Source organism: Amblyomma mixtum, chromosome 8 (assembly GCF_055824585.1).
Source record: "Amblyomma mixtum isolate Tamu chromosome 8, ASM5582458v1, whole genome shotgun sequence".
NCBI lineage: Eukaryota > Metazoa > Arthropoda > Arachnida > Ixodida > Ixodidae > Amblyomma > Amblyomma mixtum.
The window spans coordinates 30,953,629-30,974,153 of NC_143019.1; the positions used below are offsets into that span (position 1 = coordinate 30,953,629).

The 20,525-nt window shown below is 48.8% G+C and overlaps 3 pseudogenes; 1 reads left to right on the forward strand and 2 right to left on the reverse strand.

Moving 5' to 3' along the window:
- Positions 1–20,525, forward strand: part of LOC149331902 (uncharacterized) — a 209,514-nt pseudogene that overhangs the window by 13,684 nt on the left and 175,305 nt on the right.
- Positions 1,193–4,470, reverse strand: LOC149331903 (uncharacterized; annotated as a pseudogene).
- LOC149331904 (uncharacterized) lies at positions 13,501–15,128 on the reverse strand (annotated as a pseudogene).

A 20,525-nucleotide genomic window follows, 5' to 3' on the forward strand; every position in this document is an offset into this window, starting at 1 on the left:
GTCCCACGTACGATGCGCAACGTCGGCATACATAGCAAGCATATCTGCAAGCGTCCGGTTGAGGCGTTCAGTCAAGCCGTTTGTTTGGGGATGATAGGCTGTTGTCTTCCGGTGACTGGTGTGAGTGAGTTCGAAGAGAGATTGCATTAATGCCGCCGTAAAGGCGGTTCCACGGTCCGTGATGACGACTGATGGCGCACCATGACGCAAGACGATTGATGTCATAAAAAACTGAGCCACTTCTGCAGCACTAGCGTGGGGGAGCGCCTGTGTCTCGGCGTACCGCGTTAAGTAGTCCGTCACCACAACAATCCATTTGTTCCCAGAGGAAGACAATGGGAATGGGCCCAGGAAGTCCATGCCCACTTGTTGGAAAGGTGTTGTAGGCGGTGGGATGGGCTGGAGAAGCCCTGCGGGTTTAACTGGTGGTGTCTTTCGTCGCTGGCAGTCACGGCAGGTCCTCACATATTGCTGGACTGATGAGAGCAACTTTGGCCAGTAATACTTCGCACGAATGCGGGCATACGTCCGCGTAACACCCAAATGGCCAGCCGATGGCTCGTCGTGGCAGGCGTGCAAGATTTCTGGACGGAGTTCGGATGGCACAACCAGAAGAAAGGTTTCCGTGTTATGGGCGAAGTTCCTCTTGTAAAGGACGCCATCTCGGAGACTGTAGGAACCCAAACCTCGAACGAAAAGCCGCGGAACAGCGACGTTAAGGCCCTCCAGATGCTCGACGAGCGGACGCAACTCTGAGTCAGCCCGTTGACGCCGGGCCATATCGGACGACGTGACGAGAGCAAAAAACGGGAAGTCGTCCTCCGTTTCGGCCGGAGCAACGTCGACAGGTGCACGTGACAAACAATCGGCGTCATTGTGCTTACGGCCGGACTTGTACACTACCGTGATGTCGTATTCCTGGAGGCGAAGGCTCCATCTCGCAAGCCGTCCCGAAGGGTCTTTGAGGTTGGCTAGCCAGCAAAACGAATGATGGTCACTGACAGCTCGAAACGGGCGACCATAGAGATATGGTCGGAACTTGCTAACCGCCCACACTACCGCAAGGCATTCCTTCTCTGTGGTAGAGTAGTTTGCCTCTGCTTTCGAGAGGGAGCGGCTGGCGTACGCTATGACTTTCTCGTTGCCATCCTGCCACTGAACGAGAATAGCGCCGAGACCAATACTGCTGGCGTCAGTATATTGCTGGCGTCAGTATGAGTGGCAGCTCGTTCATCAAAATGGGCGAGTATTGGGACAGTTTGTAGGCGGCTGCGTAGCTCGTTGAAGGCAGATTCCTGATCATCATGCCACACAAAAGATACATTGTCCCTAGTAAGCATTGTAAGGGGCTCGGCAATTGTGGAAAAGTTTTTAACGAAACGTCTGTAATAGGCACAGAGGCCCAGAAACCTACGAAGGGACTTTTTGTCGGTTGGGCGCGGGAACTGTGCCACAGCGGCAGTCTTCTCCGGGTCAGGACGGACTCCGTCAGCGCTTATCACGTGACCAAGAAAACTGAGCTCTTCGAAACCAAAGTGACACTTTTGTGGCTTTATCGTCAACTGTGCCGAACGGAGCGCCTGTAACACCATTCGTAGCCGGTTGAGGTGTTCCTCGAAGCTAGGAGCAAAAATGACAACATCATCAAGGTACACTAGGCATGTCTGCCATTTCAGCCCAGAAAGAACGGTGTCCATCATGCGTTGGAAGGTTGCTGGCGCAGAACAGAGTCCAAAGGGTAGCACATTGAATTCATAAAGGCCGTCAGGTGTCACGAACGCTGTCTTCTCTCTGTCCCTTTCGTCCACTTCGATCTGCCAGTAGCCATTCTTAAGGTCGAGTGAAGAAAAATATTTAGCGTCACGCAGTCGATCCATGGCGTCGTCGATACGTGGAAGGGGGTAAACGTCACGTTTCGTGACACGATTCAACTTCCGATAATCGACGCAGAATCGCAAGGTGTTATCTTTTTTCCTCACCAATACCACAGGCGAAGCCCAGGGGCTCGTGGACGGCTGGATTACGTCGTCTGCAAGCATTTCTTGCACTTGGGATCGTATAGCCTCCCGTTCCATCGGCGACACTCTGTACGGGTGTTGGGATATGGGGCTAGTCTCCTCGTTGACGATGATGCGGTGTTTGGCTACCGGGGTGCGCCCTACCTTTGATGTCGTGGCGAAGCACTCTGCGAAATCGTGAAGGAGCTCGAACAAGCGCTGCTTCTGACCCACCGACAAGCCGGGATTAATGTCCACGGTAGACAGAACGGCTGCTGCATCGCGTCCGTCCGGCGACGGTAGCTCCAGAGCACATATTTCTGCGGGCTCAACGAAGTCGGTAACGTATGCGACGGCCGTTCCTTTCACAATAGGCTGGAACTCTGTTCCGAAGTTGGTGATCAAGAGTGTCGCGGAGCGATACCGTAAGCGAACAAGCCCTCTTGCAGCGCAAATTCCTTTCTCGAGTAGAAGGCTGGCGTTTCTCTCTGCCATAACGTCTCGATCACCGGGCGAGTCACTGTGCACGGGGACCATCATGCTGCACCGCGGAGGCACCCTCACGTCATCAGCAGCAATACGCAGGGCGGGTATCCTGGAGTCGTCTGGGTCGGCTATTTCAATTGCTTGCGTCGGCGAAAACGTCACGCGCGGCTCTTGTAAATTGATAACGGCGCCGTTAGCTTGTAAAAAGTCCAGGCCGAGAATGACATCGCGCGAACAGTGAGGTAGGACAACAAAGTCACAAACGTAAACAAATCCGTCGATTATAACTCTCCCCGTACACCGGCCAACAGGGGTAATTAGGTGCCCACCAGCTGTGCGAATCTGAGGCCCAGTCCACGCGGTTAAAACTTTCCTCAGTTCTTTTGCTAGCTCGTTGCTCATAACCGAATAGTCCGTTCCCGTATCAACCAATGCCGTAACTGCTAAATCGTCGATATCGACCGGTAAGTCCGAAGCTGCACATCCTTTGTGATCGTCACGTGTCCTCGTTTGATAGCCGTCGTCTGATCGGGAACGCGATGGAGGATGTTCGGCTTTTCGCTCGTCAGCGGCCTTACCTCCGCAGGCCGCTGGGTCTAGTTTCCCCGGCGAGGACTCGGTGAGCGGCTGAAACGGCTTGTCGAAGGACGGGGACTCGGCGAACGATAGCGGGTAGAGGTTGGTGGGCGGTAGTCAGGGCGAGGGAAATCAGTGTGAGTATGATCCTGGCGCGTTGACAGGTGCTCCTCAATTTCGCGGCGCCGTTCGCCATTGGGCGGACAGGGGACTCGCGGATGAAATCCGCGAATTCCAGCTCGACGATAAGGGCACCACCGTAAGATATGGCCAGCCTCACCGCAGTGGTAGCAAAGGGGCCGCTGGTCAGGTGCCCGCCACACGTCCGTCTTCCGCAGCCTGGCTTCGGGCAACACACGGACAGGTGGGGGCCGCGGCTGGAAAGCAGATGCAGATGGGCTTGTGCTCCAAGGGGCGAGGTCGCAGTTCTGTCGGAGTACCGACGCGTACGTCTGGCGCGGGGGCGTCGATGTGAGGGCAGCAGGGGCAACAGGTTCAGGGACCACCTGCTGCACTTCCTCTCGGATAATTTGTGCCAAAACCACGGACACTGCGGCTGCGACTGGGCAGAGAGGCGCATTTTGTGCAGCTCTTCTTTGACGATAGATCGAACCAGCTCCCGAAGGGTGTCAGCGGAGTCGCTGGAGGCTGGCGCAAAGTCGGCAGTTGATATGGCGTTCACGGCGCGATTGTAATAGCGGGCGCGTTGTTGCAGGGTCTTTTCGACGGTAGTGGCCTCCGATAGAAACTCCGAAGTGGTGTTAGGCGGGTTTCGCACAAGCCCAGCAAACAGTTCTTCTTTTATCCCGCGCATCAGGTGGCGCACTTTCTTGTCCTCGGCCATGTTTGTATCCGCCCTTCGGAACAGTCGTGTCATGTCCTCATAATACATTGCGACGCTCTCGTTGGGTCGCTGGTTCCTTGACTGCAGCGCCGACTCAGCTCGTTCCCGACGGTCGGTGTTGACGTAGGTCGCCAGCAGCTGGCTACGGAACCGTTCCCAAGAAGGAAACGTTGTCTCGTGGTTCTCGTACCACGTCCGCGCCGAGTCGTCAAGAGCGAAGTAAACATTGTGCAGCTTCCGCTCCGCATCCCAGCCGTTGTACCTGGCAACGCGCTCGAACTGGTCAAGCCAGTCCTCCGCGTCCTCAAACACTTCGCCATGGAAGGTCGGCGGCGTTCGCGGCTGGAGGACCAGGAAATGAGCAGCTGAGTTCCCGTTGTCAGCCATAGCTGCCGCGTCTCCGTTGCTAGCCATAGGTGCCACGTCAGTCCTGCGCGTCGCGGCTGGAGCCCTGGTCCTAGGGGATAACGGACCGTACTCTGGTGACTGACCTTGGATGCGGCGGCTCGTACTGCGATGAATCGGAGTCAAATCCGTGTTCATAGAGAGCCTTCGGGGCACGTAGATGTTGGAAAGTACCCAGCAGGCCTCCACCAAAAATGTAACGAAGACAGGACCGGCACAGATCACAGTTTCAGCGAAGTTAAGCGCACAGCAGAGAACCCACAAGATGGCTGTCCGAACCACACACACACTTCGTCTTTGTCCACCGGCACACGCACACTTCGTCTTCATCGTCGGCGCGCTCCCATGAGCACGCGCCAAATATATATATATCTATATATATATATATATATATGTGTGTGTGTGTGTGTGTGTGTGTGTGTGTGTGTGTGTGTGTGTGTGTGTGTGTGTGTGTGTGTGTGTGTGTGTGTGTGTGTGTGTGTGTGTGTGTGTGCGCGCGCGCGCGCGCCTCTTTTCATGAACTGTAAAATATGGCTTGGTTATGCCATCCTGCGTGAGCAAAAGCTTCATGCCAGTAAGTTTTCTCAAGTATGTTTTTCAAGCATGTTTTGCATAATAAAAACACACCTAAGTCAAGATCATCTTGTGTGATTGTGTCGTTGCATTTACGTTCTTTTGCGCGACTCCAAGCGGTAGGGTAATAGCATGTAATAGCAATGCAAAGTTCCGTGCACTTGACACCTGGGCAAACCTGCACGAACCGACACTATGCATGCGAGAACGAAACCGAAAATGAAAGTAGAGCCTCCAAGATTCCTTTCCGTCTATCATCTCTGAGGCCAGCGCGTTTCCCCGGGTCCGTTAGGTGCGCTGTGCACAAACGTCGGCCGCTGGGGCCTACGGGAGTGTCCGCTCTTTACATCTATATTACTCTATGGCTTCTAGTAGTGCTTGCGTGGCCACATCGCAGTCGTTGTCGTGACCCTCTGACGGGCTCACAATGATTACAGCGATGACGACAAAGACTACGCGCAGGCCGGGTACCTTGCAGGACAGTAGCCTGGGGGGGGGGGGGGGGGTGCTTATGGGGCATCGCCCCCCCCCCCCCGAAATTTTTTCGAATGGTCACCGACCGCAGCACGGTCCAAAGTACCTATCGCGACTTCTGCTATCATAGTTTTGTTTGGCCCGGATCGTCTGTCTTTCCGTGTGTAAAGCTTGCTATCTTTGATTGCGCAAGATGCTTGTTGAATTATATAGGGTGACTTTTGCTTAGATACGTAGATTTAATTGAAACATACGGGTATTTAAATATCTTGTTGCGAGGTTTTGTGTGTACATACAGTGACTTTGTTTCCAGTGACATTTTTTTGTCCTTTATCAAGTTGTATCTTCGCGTTCCTAATGTTCCCTTTTATCTTCGCACTTCGAATGCATATTTTGCAGAACTCCTCGTTTATACATGTGCTCGCTGTTGCGATTAAAATTTCGGTGTAAAACTGACAATACATGACTGGTGAGTTGCTGCTGCGCAGTACACTGGAACGAAGGGCAGCGACATTGAGATTTTTCCCTGGCCGTTGCATATGTACAAAAATGTAAAGGTTCTTAAACGACAAAGATTCGTTAAAATACTTGTCCTCTATTTGCTCATTTCATGGCCTCTACGTTTTTCATATCTGTGGCTTGCACTGCTTTGCTGGTTTCAGACTGATACGAGTATAGTTCTAGATTTCGTGTGATATTTACTAGATACGCAAAAACAAGGAAACATTGCTATCAGTTATGTCTGGCACAATTTTTATCACATACGAATACATTCTTTCATTTAAAAAATGCATATTTCACTTGTCTAGACAGTGCATAGCGTTGTCTAATACACAATGGCATTGTAAGTGGCAACGCAGTTATTATTCTTGCGTTTTATCTCTCCACAAATTCTATGAGGTGGCCACGCTGCAACATGAGCCCCCCCCCCCCCCCCCCCCCCTCCCTCAACAAAATTTCTGGCTACGCCACTGAGTTTGAGCACTGGAGATTTCTGAAAATATAGGGGATGCATACTTTGAGTATGCATCACCTATATTTTCCCCTATATCACAGCAGCAGCGGTAGCGAACAGTTCAGCCGCTATAAGCACCTTTCTGCGTTTGCAGGTCCCCTCCCCTGGATTGCGTAGTCACGACCACTTGCCACTGATATCAGCATATCTGCCGTTAACAAGAGGGGCGGTGACCTTCCGTCATTTCCTGGAGATATTGCGAGAGTGCTTCCGCTGGTCGGCGCTGACATCACATCCGGACTGCTTACAAGGACCTGGATCCGAAAGTCGGTCATCACAGCAGCAGCGGCAGCGAACAGTTCAGCAGCTATAAGCACCTTTCTACGTTTGCAGGTTAGTTCTTGGGACAGACGATCTTTGTTTCATCTGATGTAGTCTCTGTCGCTGCTGCTGGAATCACTGTGTATTTGTTTTTTATTACTGATTTATTATTTTTTTTCATCATTGAACATGCCAAACTGCGCCGAACTGTCGAAAAGGATAGATGAGTTACAATCAAAACTTGAAGTTGAAATTGATGGTCTTGAGGATAAGATTTTTGACAAAGTAGTATTGAAGTTTCAATCCTCAGGAATAGATATTTTAAAAGTCAAAAGCCAGATCGACAGCCTCGAGTCCAGTGTGGCAACCCTAACACAGCAAGTAGAGAGGCTGCGCAACGAGAATGCACTCCTTGCAGCTGACAACGAAGAGTTGAAATCTAAAAACAGTTCGCTAACTGGCAAGATTGCAGGTCTTGAGCAGTATTCAAGAATGAACAACGTTGAAGTTAAAGGCGTTCCTTGCACACAAGGTGAAGATTGTGCAACTGTCATACAAACTATTGGCGAAAAAATTGGATGCCCTGTGACTCCCGCTGACCTCGATGTGGCTCATCGTGTTCCAACAAAAATCAGAGATCAGAAGAACATTGTGGCCTGCTTTTTCTCGAGAACCAAAAAAGCAGATTTTGTGAGCAAAGCGCGGAAAGCTCGTCTCACGTTGTTCAACATTGATGTCAGGGCCTCCGAGGACAGTCCCTTTTTTGTCAATGATCACCTGACTGCGGAAAACAAGGCATTGTTCTCTAAGGCTTTGTCGCTGAAGAAAGAGAAAAAGTGGAAGTTCCTCTGGACGGACAACTGCATGATTAAGGCAAGGAAAACGACAGACAGTACGGTGTACCGCATCACCAACGAGTCCGATCTGTCAAAAATTGTCTAAAACATTGGGCCAGTAAGCCTTGGCTACCATTGTCCCCCCATGTCGTCCTATTTTTCATCCACTTAACTGAAGAAATTCTTATCGGATGCCACTCGTTCTGCAATACATCTAAATGCAAGAAGTATTAGAAAAAACTATGATGCTATTTACAACGCACTTTCTATGCTCCCTAACCCATTTTCAATTATTGCAATTTCAGAGACTTGGTTAAGCGAGCGTGATACAAATTTGTTCTCGTTTCCTTCATACGTCTCAGAATTCTCCCACAGACAATTCTCTAAGCATGGTGGTGCTGCTTTGTATATATCCCATCAATTCACTTATAAGCGAAGAAATGACTTAGAATTGAACATACCTCACTGTGAATCTGTTTGGGTCGAATTTGATTCATTATTCCTAGACATCGATAATAGAAAATTAATATTTGCCTGCATCTACCGGTCACCATCGTCACCAGTTTCCGATTTCTGTACCGCACTCCAAGAGAAATTACGTATTCTCTCATCTGAAAATGCAAACGCCGTAATAGTAGGAGACATAAACATTAATCTCCTTGATGATTCTGCTCTTGATAGCATAAACTACAGCAGCTCATTCCATAGCTTTGGTTTTGAGTGCATCATCCCAGTTCCAAATCGATGCTCCAATTCTGGTAGTAACACACTCATTGATCATGCTTTGACAAATTTATTATTCCTTCCAGAAGCTGGCGTCCTTGATATAGACATCACAGATCATTTCCCTATATTCATGCGCTTTCCCTGTACAACTCAAAACGATAGCAGAACGATATACAGTAAGATTGTTTTGGATAAAGAAAATTTCTTGACTGCAGTGGCTGAAGCTGACTGGCAGTCGATTATGTCATTGCAGGATTCTCAACAAGCCTATTCACAGTTTTTATCTCTTCTGACCTCATCACTTGATTCCCACTCAGAAATAAGCAATGCGCAGAAAAGAAAATCTGAACAGAAAAACAAAAAGGCAGCCCTTCAACATTAAACTTTTTGCTCGGTATAAGAAATATAGGAAAACCTTGTCTGCTTTATTGAAACCGCTAAAAGAAATTATTATGAACAAAGATTTCTCGAGTGTGGCAACAATATGCAGAAAAAATGGGACATACTCAACTCATTCTTAGGAAGAAACGATAAGCGCAAAGAAATACCTTTGATCCAACATAACGATATCGAATACAGTAACCCCCAAAAAATTGCAACTGCTTTTAACTGTTTCTTTAACTAGAGCAGCAAGTCCCTTAGGGAAGCTCTCCAACCCGCTGTATCTAGTCGCCTCCCACGCTCGTTTTTTCTCTTTCCTACCACACCACAGGAAATAAATGACATAATCCGTAATTTGAAAATAACTAGTCCTGGCCTTGATAACATACATCCTGGTCATATAAAAATGATTGCGCGTATAATTAGTGGCGTCCTATCACATATTGTGAACCTGATGTTTAAATCTGACATTTTTCCACATGAACTGAAGCGCGGAAAGATTATTCCGGTCTTTAAGAAGGGTGATAATTCTTTAATGACTAATTATTGTCCAATTTGCATACTTCCGTGTCTGAACAAAGTAATTGAAAAGCTAATCGCGAATCATCTCGTTAAATATTTCGATAAATTTAATATATTACCTCCATATCAGTTTGATTTTCGTTCTGGGTGTTCTACTGAACTTATTTATTGAATACTGCGGACATGCTGTATGTCCAAGCAGGAGAGGGAAATACATACGGGAGGGAAAAGCAAAACAGGTGCGATAGTAACAAACGATATAAATAGAACAAAACAAGCAACGCAAAAGTACAATTGAGAACGCGGTTTCTCATTGAGAACTTGCTCTTATAACTATTACAGACAAATTAAGAATTGCCATAGGTGAAGGGAAATTTGCAGGAGCCGTCTTTGTAGACTTGTCAAAAGCTTTTAACACCATCAATCATAGAATTTTGTTCACTAGGCTAGAAGAAATTGGTATCGCCGGCCCCCCGTTATTACTGCTACAAAATTACTTGCAAAATAGATCACAAACCGTCACTATTTCAGGTGTCTACTCTGATGTTGTGTTCACAAACTCAGGTGTGCCACAAGGTTCTATTCTGGGTCCCCTCTTATATTTGATTTATATTAACACATTACCAAAGTGCCTTGCTTCCTCCAATTGCATATTAAACACTGACGACACCACAATTTATACCTCAGATTCAAGCGTTCCTAATCTCATATCAAAACTTAATCATGACCATGGACAATCTTCTATCTTGGTGCAATCAACACAGTTTGACCATCAATTCTAGCAAAACAAAGTTCGTTGTTTTCAGCTCGCATCAACAGCAGTCACTTTCCATTCCTCCTGTCTCAATTGTCAGTATCTAATAGAAGCTAGCGATTTCGCCTTATTTCTGGGTGTGCGTTTCGACAGCAATCTAAAGTTTCATAAACACGTAACCAATATAAAGAAAAAAATGGGATACGGTTTGAGCATCTTTATTAAAGCTCGTTCGTACTGTTCTAACAGTACATTAATATCCTTATATTACGCATTTATACACCCACACATCAGTTACTGTATAGTATGTTAGGGAACCACGTATGCTACTCATCTAAGATCATTGCAGATAATTCAAAATCAAGCCATTCGTATACTTACCTACAGTTCTTATTACACTGATGCAGCTTTCATTCTTCAGGATCATAACATCCTCTCCGTATCACAGTTTGTTAGATAATCTCTTGGCATTCTCATGTACAAACTTGTCAACAATCTAATCGCTCTTCCTCTCATACCACAGGGTTATCTCGTAAACGCCAACATAACTCGGTTCGCACTCAATAACAATATTGTCCTACCCAAAGTACGCACCAATTACGGGAAACAGGCAATTCATTTCTCATCAGTTGTTGTTTGGAACACTATACCGATAGAACTAAAAAATGCTGCTTCAATTTTCTTAGCAAAATTGCTCATTGCTTCAATCCTTAGCAATGAGCCCTAATTCTGATTAATTTGTTTTCATTTCTTTCTACATGCATTTTGCACTGCTTCGTGATCTTCATTATAATTCAGTATGACATCAGCTTGCTTAGTTATGTACAACTTTATATGTTTCGGTGGTCCTTTTTAATAGCTTTTATTTCTCTCCCATGTGTCTGCTTTATTTGTATCTCATACGTGTATATTCTGTTTTGTATATTTATCTGATCTGTCGTATGCTGTTAAATGTTTTACTAGATGTATTTAATCAGGAGGTCCCATTACAGTCTCTGACTTCGGGACCTCCTTCTGCATAATATGCTGTACTCTCTAAATGTGTCAACAAATAAAGACTGATTCTGAAGAGATATTTCACTGACTCTTGCTTATGTCCTCACTGTAACAGTACCTTCTGCTGGGATAGTTGGTGGGACATTGTGTTCATGCGTTCACCTTCTTCGAGCTATATATATGCTACATGTCGCTTTCAATAAACTTAGTTGGAGTCAGCGCCCGTCCTGTCCGTCTTTCTGTGTGTTTTGTGTAGAATTGAGCGCTGTTTTTACTTGCCTGAACACAATCCTCACTGTAAATGACGTACCTGATTTCTTGACAGTTCGGGGACTGCAGAGCCTGGTTCTAAGTCCAGGTAGGCCGCTCTTGTGTCTCCGTAGCCAGAAGGTTGGGCGCCGTCACTGCTGTAGTCCCCAGTGTGGTGACTGCAGGAGATTTGGCCATACTGCAAAAGAGTGCGTTGCGTGGTATGCCGATACACCGCAGTGGCACCCGTTCAGTGGATGACACTCTGGAGGAGCATCTCATGGATGCGACAAAGGTTTTGGACGCTGCTGCTGGCATGTCAGCCATTGCACGCACTGAGCAACTGCTGGCCCAGTGTCTGATACCGGTCGTGGCTTATCGCGTGAGCCTCCCACGCTTTTCACGGAAGGGGCAGCATCGATGGTGAAACTCCTTGTGTGCGTTCTTGCTGTGAACGTGAGCCAGAGGAAGAAAATACTGGTGATGTGGCTGCGGCGCCAAGCGCCAGCACTGATAAAATTGCTGATGCAGCTGTTCGATGTGCCATGTAGATGGCTAATTGCCAGCCTATCAGCTCACTCCCTGACGGCATGTGTGGGGTGGATGTGATGCAGAGTTCAACTGTGTCCTCGAAGTGTGGCGTATCGCCGTGTTCTGCCTCCTGTCAGGAGGGTGCCGCCCCTGCATCGAAGCACAAGACCCGCCGTCGAAAGTCAAAAGCCAAGAAATTTCCTCAACGCTCCAGGTCGAGGAGAAACCGCGCAAAGAATATCTTACTCACCCTCATTTCTGCGCCGCAACAAGAGGTTTCTGTGGCACATTCCTGCATCGCTTGCTGAAATGATAAATGCTTCCAAACAATTCTTGGCACAAAAAAAAAACACATTGGCGAGCAGGAAAAAGTTGGAAACGAGAGCTCTTGGATGTACAACGGATTTTGAATAAAGAGTCACGAAAGTGCCTCAGTAATCCATTGCTCCGCAACAATAAAGGGCGATTTCTCAGCTTCTCAGCTTCTCAGATTTCTCAGCCTCAGCTTTTTCGGTGTTCTGAAACTCGGGGAACTGATCCAAACTCCAAGCATTTCCAACAGACCATAGCAAAACTGTTTGCTGTTGAAAACCGGTGGGCGCCTGGCCGTGGTGGTGTTGAAAAACTACTTATTGCTCAAACAGAGTTTCTGACACCGCTGCATGGTCGGTATCCTTAGTCCACGACACAGCACGGCGAGACCGCGCCTCGCGCCCGCTTTACTAGAGCCGATTGGGACTCCAGTGTGGAGCAGTTGAGGAGCGCAGTCTCCCATGCCTCTCGGGTGGGGGTGGGGGAAGGTGGGGATTCTGAGTACATGCCCACACCTTGTGAAAGATATCGAAGATCTCTGCACAGTGCGGGCAGCGCCTTTTTTATGTTCGGATCAAAGCGTTTGGTGATGGCAGGATAGAGAAGAGTTCCTGTCTGCAGGCGCCGCAGAGTTCGCTCCTCCGCCTTAATCAGCCCGTTGGCAGGTACCGGGTAGAGGCGGTGGCTGTCGCAGTAATAAATTAAGATTTCGCTGAACCGCAGAAGCGGTTTATGAGCTTTTGAGCCAGGAGAGCTAGGATGAGGAGCCCGGTGCGTGAGCACTCAGGCGGCCGCATCAGCAGCCTAATTCTCTCGTAGACCCTGTTGGCCAGGAGCCCAGTTTACGTTTGTGCGAGTTTGATCAGCGAGAGGCCGTCTTAGAGTTCGGGAGGCAAGAGGTGATATTTTCCCTGCAAGATAGTGTTCACAGGCCCGGCGAGAGTCTGTGATAACCGTTCTCAATTTTGGTGAGGCAGCAGCGAGAGCTATTGCAACTTATTCCGCTCGCGTTAAATTTGGGGCCCGAAAAAACAGCCCATCGACATTTCTTCCCCGGTGGACTACGGCAGCCGTGTAGAATCCCGCGGGTGATGGCCCTGTGATGTCCACGCAGTAGACGCCGTGTTTAGATACATATTGCCGCTCAAACGTGCGAACCCGCGCTTGTCGTCTGCCTTCATGTGAAGTCATGTCCATGTTACGCAGGAGCGGAGCGACCCAGAGCATACGGCGCCACAGCACCGGGATGTTCTGCGTCCCCTCTAGTATGCATGTATGTTGGATATGTAAGCGGTTTAGCAGGCGGAGCCCTGGAGCCGTCTGGGATAGCTGCGTTTATTGGATCACGAAGTGGGCCTCCTGCAACTCCTGATAGGAGTTTACCACCCCCAACCCCTTCAGTGCTCGCTTTGTTGCCTTCCTGGTGATGACGTCAATGCGCTCGTCTTTTTGTTTGCTGGTGCGTAGGGGGTGGTGGTGGAAAACATTTATTTAGGGCTTTTTACAAGATAGAGTGGGGACTGACCTTAAAGCCCAGCCCCTTCAAATTCTAGGAGAGGTCCCTAGTCAGGGACCCCTCTCACTTCCGCTACAGCTCAGGCCCTAGCGACGAGGGCTCTTTGGCTCTCTAACGTAGAGCAGCTGAGCAGGGCAGCCTCCCAGCTCTCTCGGGTAGGGGAGGGGAAAGGAGGTTAAGCAGGGTTAGAGGGGCATACGCGCACCATGTGGTACACATCGGAAAACGTGCATCTACAATGCGGGCACTCCTCGTTAAAAGCCGGATTAAAATATTGCAGCACTGCCGGGCACAGTACCGAGTTGGTCTAGAAGTGAAGCAGCCAAGGCTCCTCGCTTTTGGTTAGCCCTTTCGCATGGGGCTAAAAGCGCCTATGCTGTGTTTGATAAAATTGAATAATTCGTAGGTGATAGCCGGATTAGGCTCTGATACCTCAGGCGGCGAGTGTCGAGACGATGCCCAGTCGATGCCATGAGTCGTCTGCAGCCTCATTTCCCTCTAGTCCCGCATGTGCTGAGGTCCACATGACGACACGTGTGTTCGGGCGTTGCGCGGTACTCGCATCTATGTAAAATTTCGGTCGCGCGTTGGCATACGCGTCCTTGTTGAAAATTTCGACAGGCTTCCCGGGAGTCGGTAATGATAAACTAGGAGTCTGTTCTGAAGCGGCGAGTGCTATGGCGACCACCTCCTCGTGTGTAATGTTGGGGGCATGGAAAGTGAGTCCCTGAACGTGCGTATTTTGATAGATTACTGAGGCCGTATACTACCCCGCGTGGTGTCGGCCAGCAGCATCCGTGTAGAAGACTCCGCAGCGAGAGCCATAGCGGTCGTTAAGGGCCGTCACGTGCACGGTTCGGCGGCCCTCGTGAGTCTCCTTTGTCTTGTTCTACGGCAGAGGTTTGACCTGCAGCGCGCGGGGCCAGTCCTCTGGCACCTTGGTCCTTTCCTCTGCATGCGTTTTGTACGCAATGTGCCGGGCGTTTAGGAGGTCTTTGCCGGCTGAAGATTTGTTTAACCGCAAGTATTCATTGTTTAAGCGCGCCTCGAATAGCTCCGCAAAGATGTTGGTGTCCCGAGATCAATGACCCGTTGATTGGTCGTCGTTATGGGGAGGTTCAGGGCGGGCTTATAGATTTTGCGAATGATCGCCTCTAGGGCGTTCTCGTCACATTTCTGCAAGTGGAAATAGGGTGCTGAATAGAGTATCCGGCCGGTTACTAATGCATTGGCCAGCCTCAGAGCGTGTTTCCAGCGTAACCCCCCTCCCCCCCCCCCCCCCCCCGCCGTTTGTTAGTTACCCGGCGGGCCATGCGGCCCCCCTGGTATCAAATCTTGTGGAGTTTCTGCAGGGTTCTATCGACCTTGCGGTTGCGGTGACTAAAGAGTCCCGCCACTCTTACCTCCTAGTGTTCAGGGATGGGCCGCTAACAAGAGAGAGGTCAATTTTGGTGATGCACTTTGGGTTGGGCCAAAGGTGCACGAATTCTGATTTGGTCAGGGAGCATTCCAGGCCATACCGGCAAACGTATCCGTCCACGATACTCCCCGCTTGTTTCAGGTTGGCCATGATCTGTCCCAATGACCCGTTTGTTGCCCAGAGCTTAATGTGGTCGGAATACAGGGCATTCCTGATGCCTGGGCATCATTCAGCAGTGGAGGGAGGTGAGCCATGGCGAGATTTAAGAGGAGGGGAGAGAGGACTGATGCCGGTGGAGTTCATCTGGTACCTTGAAGGTACGCGACATGCTCCTGGTCTTGGATACGTATATAGGTTTGCCGATCAGTGAAAAATTGTGTGATGTACCTTAACATCTTGTAGCCACAATTCATCTGTGACAAATGTGTGAAGATGATATCGTGGGTCACGCTGTCAAACACCCCTTGAGGTCCAAGGCGAGGACCACCTTGTCCTTACTGGTATGTTCGACTGGATCCAAGACTTCCTTGTGTAATTGCAGCAGAACATTCTGCGCGGATTGCTGTGTGCGGAATTCGAATTTGGTGTCCGCAAAGGTGTGTTTCTATTCTAGATATGCTGAAAGTCTGTCTCTGACCTTAGTTTCCGTCAACTTCCCCACACAAGAAGTCAGTGAAATAGGTCGCAGATTCTCAATATCGACGGTATTTACGGATTTCGGTATGAAAGTGACTAATTCGGTTTTCGAGACCATTGGGAGCGATGTGCCCCGACTCTTAGGTTGTTAAAGTAGTGAAGAAGGCACAGGTCTGTCGGGTCTGGGAGGATAGCAAGGAGCTTAACCGTCACTGTACCCCCTCCAGGCGTTGTGGCGCGCTTCATTATTGCCAGGGCCGCTGTTAGGTGACAAAGCTGGAACGTTCTGTCCAGCTGCTCATTCTCAGAGCCTGCATATGAGTATGCCGACCCGCGGGAGTCCTGAATCCTACAGAGATATTTATCTCTGAGCGCTGTAGCCAGATTAGAAGTGTCCCCGTCGAAAGCGTGAATAGCTCTCTTTAGGTGTTTCTGGGTTTCGTTGCTTGTTTGAACCGGATCGATCAAGGTACGACAGGGCGTTGAGGATCCGTCTAGCCACGAAGGCATGGGCAAGCCGTAGTGCGCCCCTGCCCCGCAGACCACCCCGCTTGTTGGAAACGCGGTAACTAGCGCGGTAGTTGTGGATAAAAACTAGCACCTCCAGCATATGAGGAGAGCGTCTCAAACAGATATATTTTAAAAGGTTTTGAAAACCGTTTCGGCTGTTTGTCGTTTTTATTCTCTTGGTTCAGTAACCAGGAGCGGGGATACATTAAAGTTTAACCTAATTTCGTCTCCGCTTTCAGGCGACAATCTGTGAATAATGAATCTGGATATCGGAGAAGTGAGTTATTTCTTATCTTCACCAAGTCTGGAGTGTTATGGCACCCAAATCCAACCCATGTAGCAGAAAGTGGTCTATGAAGTTAGGCCCCTTGTAGATACATTTTGGGTAGCCCATGAGAGCCCCGGTGAGATCAATGGGGGCATGCAACGCAGGCCCCAGTCGGTCCCCAGTGGGCTGCCCACGTACGCCCCAGTAGGCCCCACATGGGACCAATCCAGGTAGCCCTTGTTGGGCAGCCTGCACTCGGCTTGTAATTTTTCTTTATGTCGGTCGCCAAACGAGCTTCCCCATTGGTTCTATTTTGACGAAATGTGTGTAGCACCTAAGGCCAACGCTAGTTTTTCGTCTCAGTTAGCCCCTCCGAAGTTGGTGTGGGATCAATACTGTTTCTATAGGGGCAAGCCCAATTGCGCTCAGCCCACATGGTCTATATAGGGAACGGAAGAAGATACTTTAGGGGCACACCCACCGCAAACTCACCCATTGTACCCTCAGGGCATAGCATAATGCACTGATTTTCCCCCGTTGTACCATGAAGGCATAATATCGAGCATTAATTTTTTCAGTCTCAGGCGGAGCCAAGCAACTAACAATAATTTTCTTTGTAAATACGGTGGTTATTGGGCTATGTGGACTACCCACAATGATCCCGTGTTGCACTTTGTGCAAGCGGCGCACATTATTGTTGGGCGTTCCGCATATAGCCAGTGTTTGTGTTCCGAAATCTAAGGATGTTGCTGCTGTTGTTGCGACTGAAGGAAGGATGAAAAGGCATGGCCCACTGCCTGCCCACTGCCTCGAACTGAGCCACAATCACTGCCACACGCAGGCAGAGATTTGAAAGATATGAGGGGAAAGATTGAAAGAAGAGACGCGATGAGTGCGCGTAATACAAGTATGCGAATTCAAAAAATGCATGCATAATACAATGAAGCCACGACGGTGAGTAAATCCCCGCTGTAGCCGATGTAAGACCGCCTGCGGCAATGAATCGGCTGCCCCATTGGGGCTTGCCGCGGTCTTTCTCACGTAGCACTCGCATTTATGTTGCATCTGCCCAACAGACGTCGACAAGGTACCGATGTGGGAAGCTTGTGGGCATGCCTACTTTCCAGCACCGGCACGGCTGATTTGAGATCTGAGCGGTTTTATGCGTGCAACCCCAATTATCCTCAACAATTTTTTTTTTCCCACACAACGTCAATGTATGATCCACCTGCCCTCAAGTAGCCCACAAGGGACCAATACGGGGAGCATATGTGCGTGCCGTTTTCCTAGCCTCACCATGGGTACGTGGGACCTACAGCGGTTTCGTGTGGGCAGCCCCTGAGGCCAAAATTTTTCCAGCACAGAGCCCACATTGAGCTTCCCTCATTCATTCATTCATTCATTCATTCATTCATTCATTCATTCATTCATTCATTCATTCATTCATAAATTATTTTCCAGAAAAACTTCACAGCCTCCAAGGCTAAAAGCTAAATAAGCAATGCTGTCAAATACCCTAGAAGGCGCAGATGTGGGCAACATTTGGGCGCACCAGTTTTCCAGCTTCGCTACTGCCGAAGTGGGACCCACCGCATTTCGGCGTGGGCAGCCCAGTTTGGGCTAGCAAGGCTTTTTATTGCGAAAGCAATACTGAGCTATCTTTCGAGCCTTCAGCGCCGTCCCGGCGGTTCCACGTTTGACCTTTAGCTTGACCTCTGTTGTGGCGTTCATTGGTGCGCTCTGACATAAACAGCGTTGTAGACTGCGTTGATTTGGAGGAAAGGAAAGGCGCCTTACCAACTCTGTAGTTTACTGGACACCTCAGTACAGTAGCACTTTCAGCTAATTGCGGCGTTCATTGATGCGCTCTGACATAGGCAGTGTTGCAGACTGCGTTGATTTGGGGGAAAGGAAAGGCGCCTTACCTACTCTGTGATTTAGTGGACACCTCAATAACACTTTAAGCTAATTCCGGCCTTCACTGATGCGCTCTGACATGTAGACAGCGTTTTAGGCTGTGTTGATTTGGAGGAAAGGAAAGGCGCCTTACCAACTCTGTAGTTTGCTGGACACCTCAGTACAGTAGCCCTTTAAGCTAATTGCGGCGTTCATTGATGCGCTCTCTCATAGACAGCGTTGAAGACTGCGTTGATTTGGAGCAAAGGAAAGGCGCCTTACCAACTCTGGTTTAGTGGACACCTCCATAACACTTTAAGCTAATTCCGGCCTTCACTGATGCGCTCTGACATGTAGACAGCGTTTTAGGCTGTGTTGATTTGGAGGAAAGGAAAGGCGCCTTACCAACTCTGTAGTTTGCTGGACACCTCAGTACAGTAGCCCTTTAAGCTAATTGCGGCGTTCATTGATGCGCTCTCTCATAGACAGCGTTGAAGACTGCGTTGATTTGGGGGAAAGGAAAGGCGCCTTACCTACTCTGTGGTTTAGTGGACACCTCAATAACACTTTAAGCTAATTCCGGCCTTCACTGATGCGCTCTGACATGTAGACAGCGTTTTAGGCTGTGTTGATTTGGAGGAAAGGAAAGGCGCCTTACCAACTCTGTAGTTTGCTGGACACCTCAGTACAGTAGCGCTTTAAGCTAATTGCGGCGTTCATTGATGCGCTCTCTCATAGACAGCGTTGAAGACTGCGTTGATTTGGAGAAAAGGAAAGGCGCCTTACCAACTCTGTGGTTTAGAGGACACCTCAATAGCACTTAAAGCTAATTCCGGCGTTCCGTGCAGCACTCAGGTTTTCGCCTTTCACTACTATAGTCACTAAACTTGCTCGTAATTTGCTTTCGCAACCTTCCGGTCTTAACCAAGCTAAGCCTCTGCCAATTTTTCGAGAATGCAGCCCACATTGATGTTTCATCTTCCCTCAAGTACCCGAGAAGGGATCGATGTGGCTAGATGTAGGAATGCGGCATGAGCTAGCCCTAGCAACACCAATATGGGACCCATGTAGATTCAACGAGGGCAAGCCCAGTTTGTGCTGGCCCACTTATTCCCACAGGGGGCCGATGTAGGCTCTTCAGTGCTTGTCCCAACCCCACTTACCCATGTGGGACTCACTCTGGACCCCCACTGTGCGCTACTTGGGAACGCACAAATGCCGCTATTTGTCGCACGTGGGGTGAAGTACCACGTATTGCCTATGGCGCAACGCTACGCGATATGCCACATGCACAGTGAAAGACTGAAACTGCTCTGGCATTGAGAACAACAAGCTCTCTGAAGGCTGTGAAATATATCTTGGAACTTGGGAAAACCCAACTAGGCGCAAATGAATTTCACGACACAAAAAGAGACGAGGAGACAACCTGACCTGGCGCCTGTCCGTTGTCTCCTCGTCTTTTTTTGTGTCGTGAAATTCATTTGCGCCAAGGTGGGCTTTTTCCCAAGTTTCAAGATGAATAACCAACTAGCCCGTCAACATGCCTTACTGAGCTGTGAAATATAGTTTACGAGCTATCTTCATTGAATACGATGGTGTGGTAGGCGTATGTATCTGCAGAAATTAAAGAGAAAAGATCAGCGCAACTAAACTAAGGCTATAATTGGTAAATTTGGTTTTCAAAAAGTAATCATCAGGCATCGCTAGTTTATTCTCTTAAAATCCCCCAAATAAAACCTCATTGGCATACAAATTTTTTAAGACAAAAATAATGATATTAGAATGCAATTTTCTCAAAAACTAATGCAAATATTGTCCGGTTTTCTTTCATAGAAATATTATCGAGTGTCTACCAAAGAACGTGAGGATATTAGCACACAGGTGAAAGAAATGCTCCAAACGACGTTATTCGCCCTTCTAGGAGCCCGTGGGTGGCACGTGTAGTGCACGTGAAGAAGAAGGACGGCACCTTACGATTCTGCGTTGACTACCGTCGGTTAAACAACATCACTAAAAAGGATGTGTACCGGCTGCCCAGAATTGACGACGCCTTGGATCGCTTATGCAACACCAGATATTTTTCCTCCATGGGCTTTAAGTCTGGATATTGGCAAATCGAGGCAGACGAAAGAGACCGCGAAAAGACGGCATTCATCACTTCAGACGGGTTGTATGAGTTTCAGGTGATGCCATTTGGTCTTTATTCGGCACCCGCAACTTTCCAAAGGCTCATGGACACCGTTCTTGCGGATTTGAAGTGGCAAACTTGTCTGGTCTACCTGGACGACGTCATCGTTTTTGCCACGTTTTTCGAGGAGTACCTTCGTCGCCTCGAGGAGGT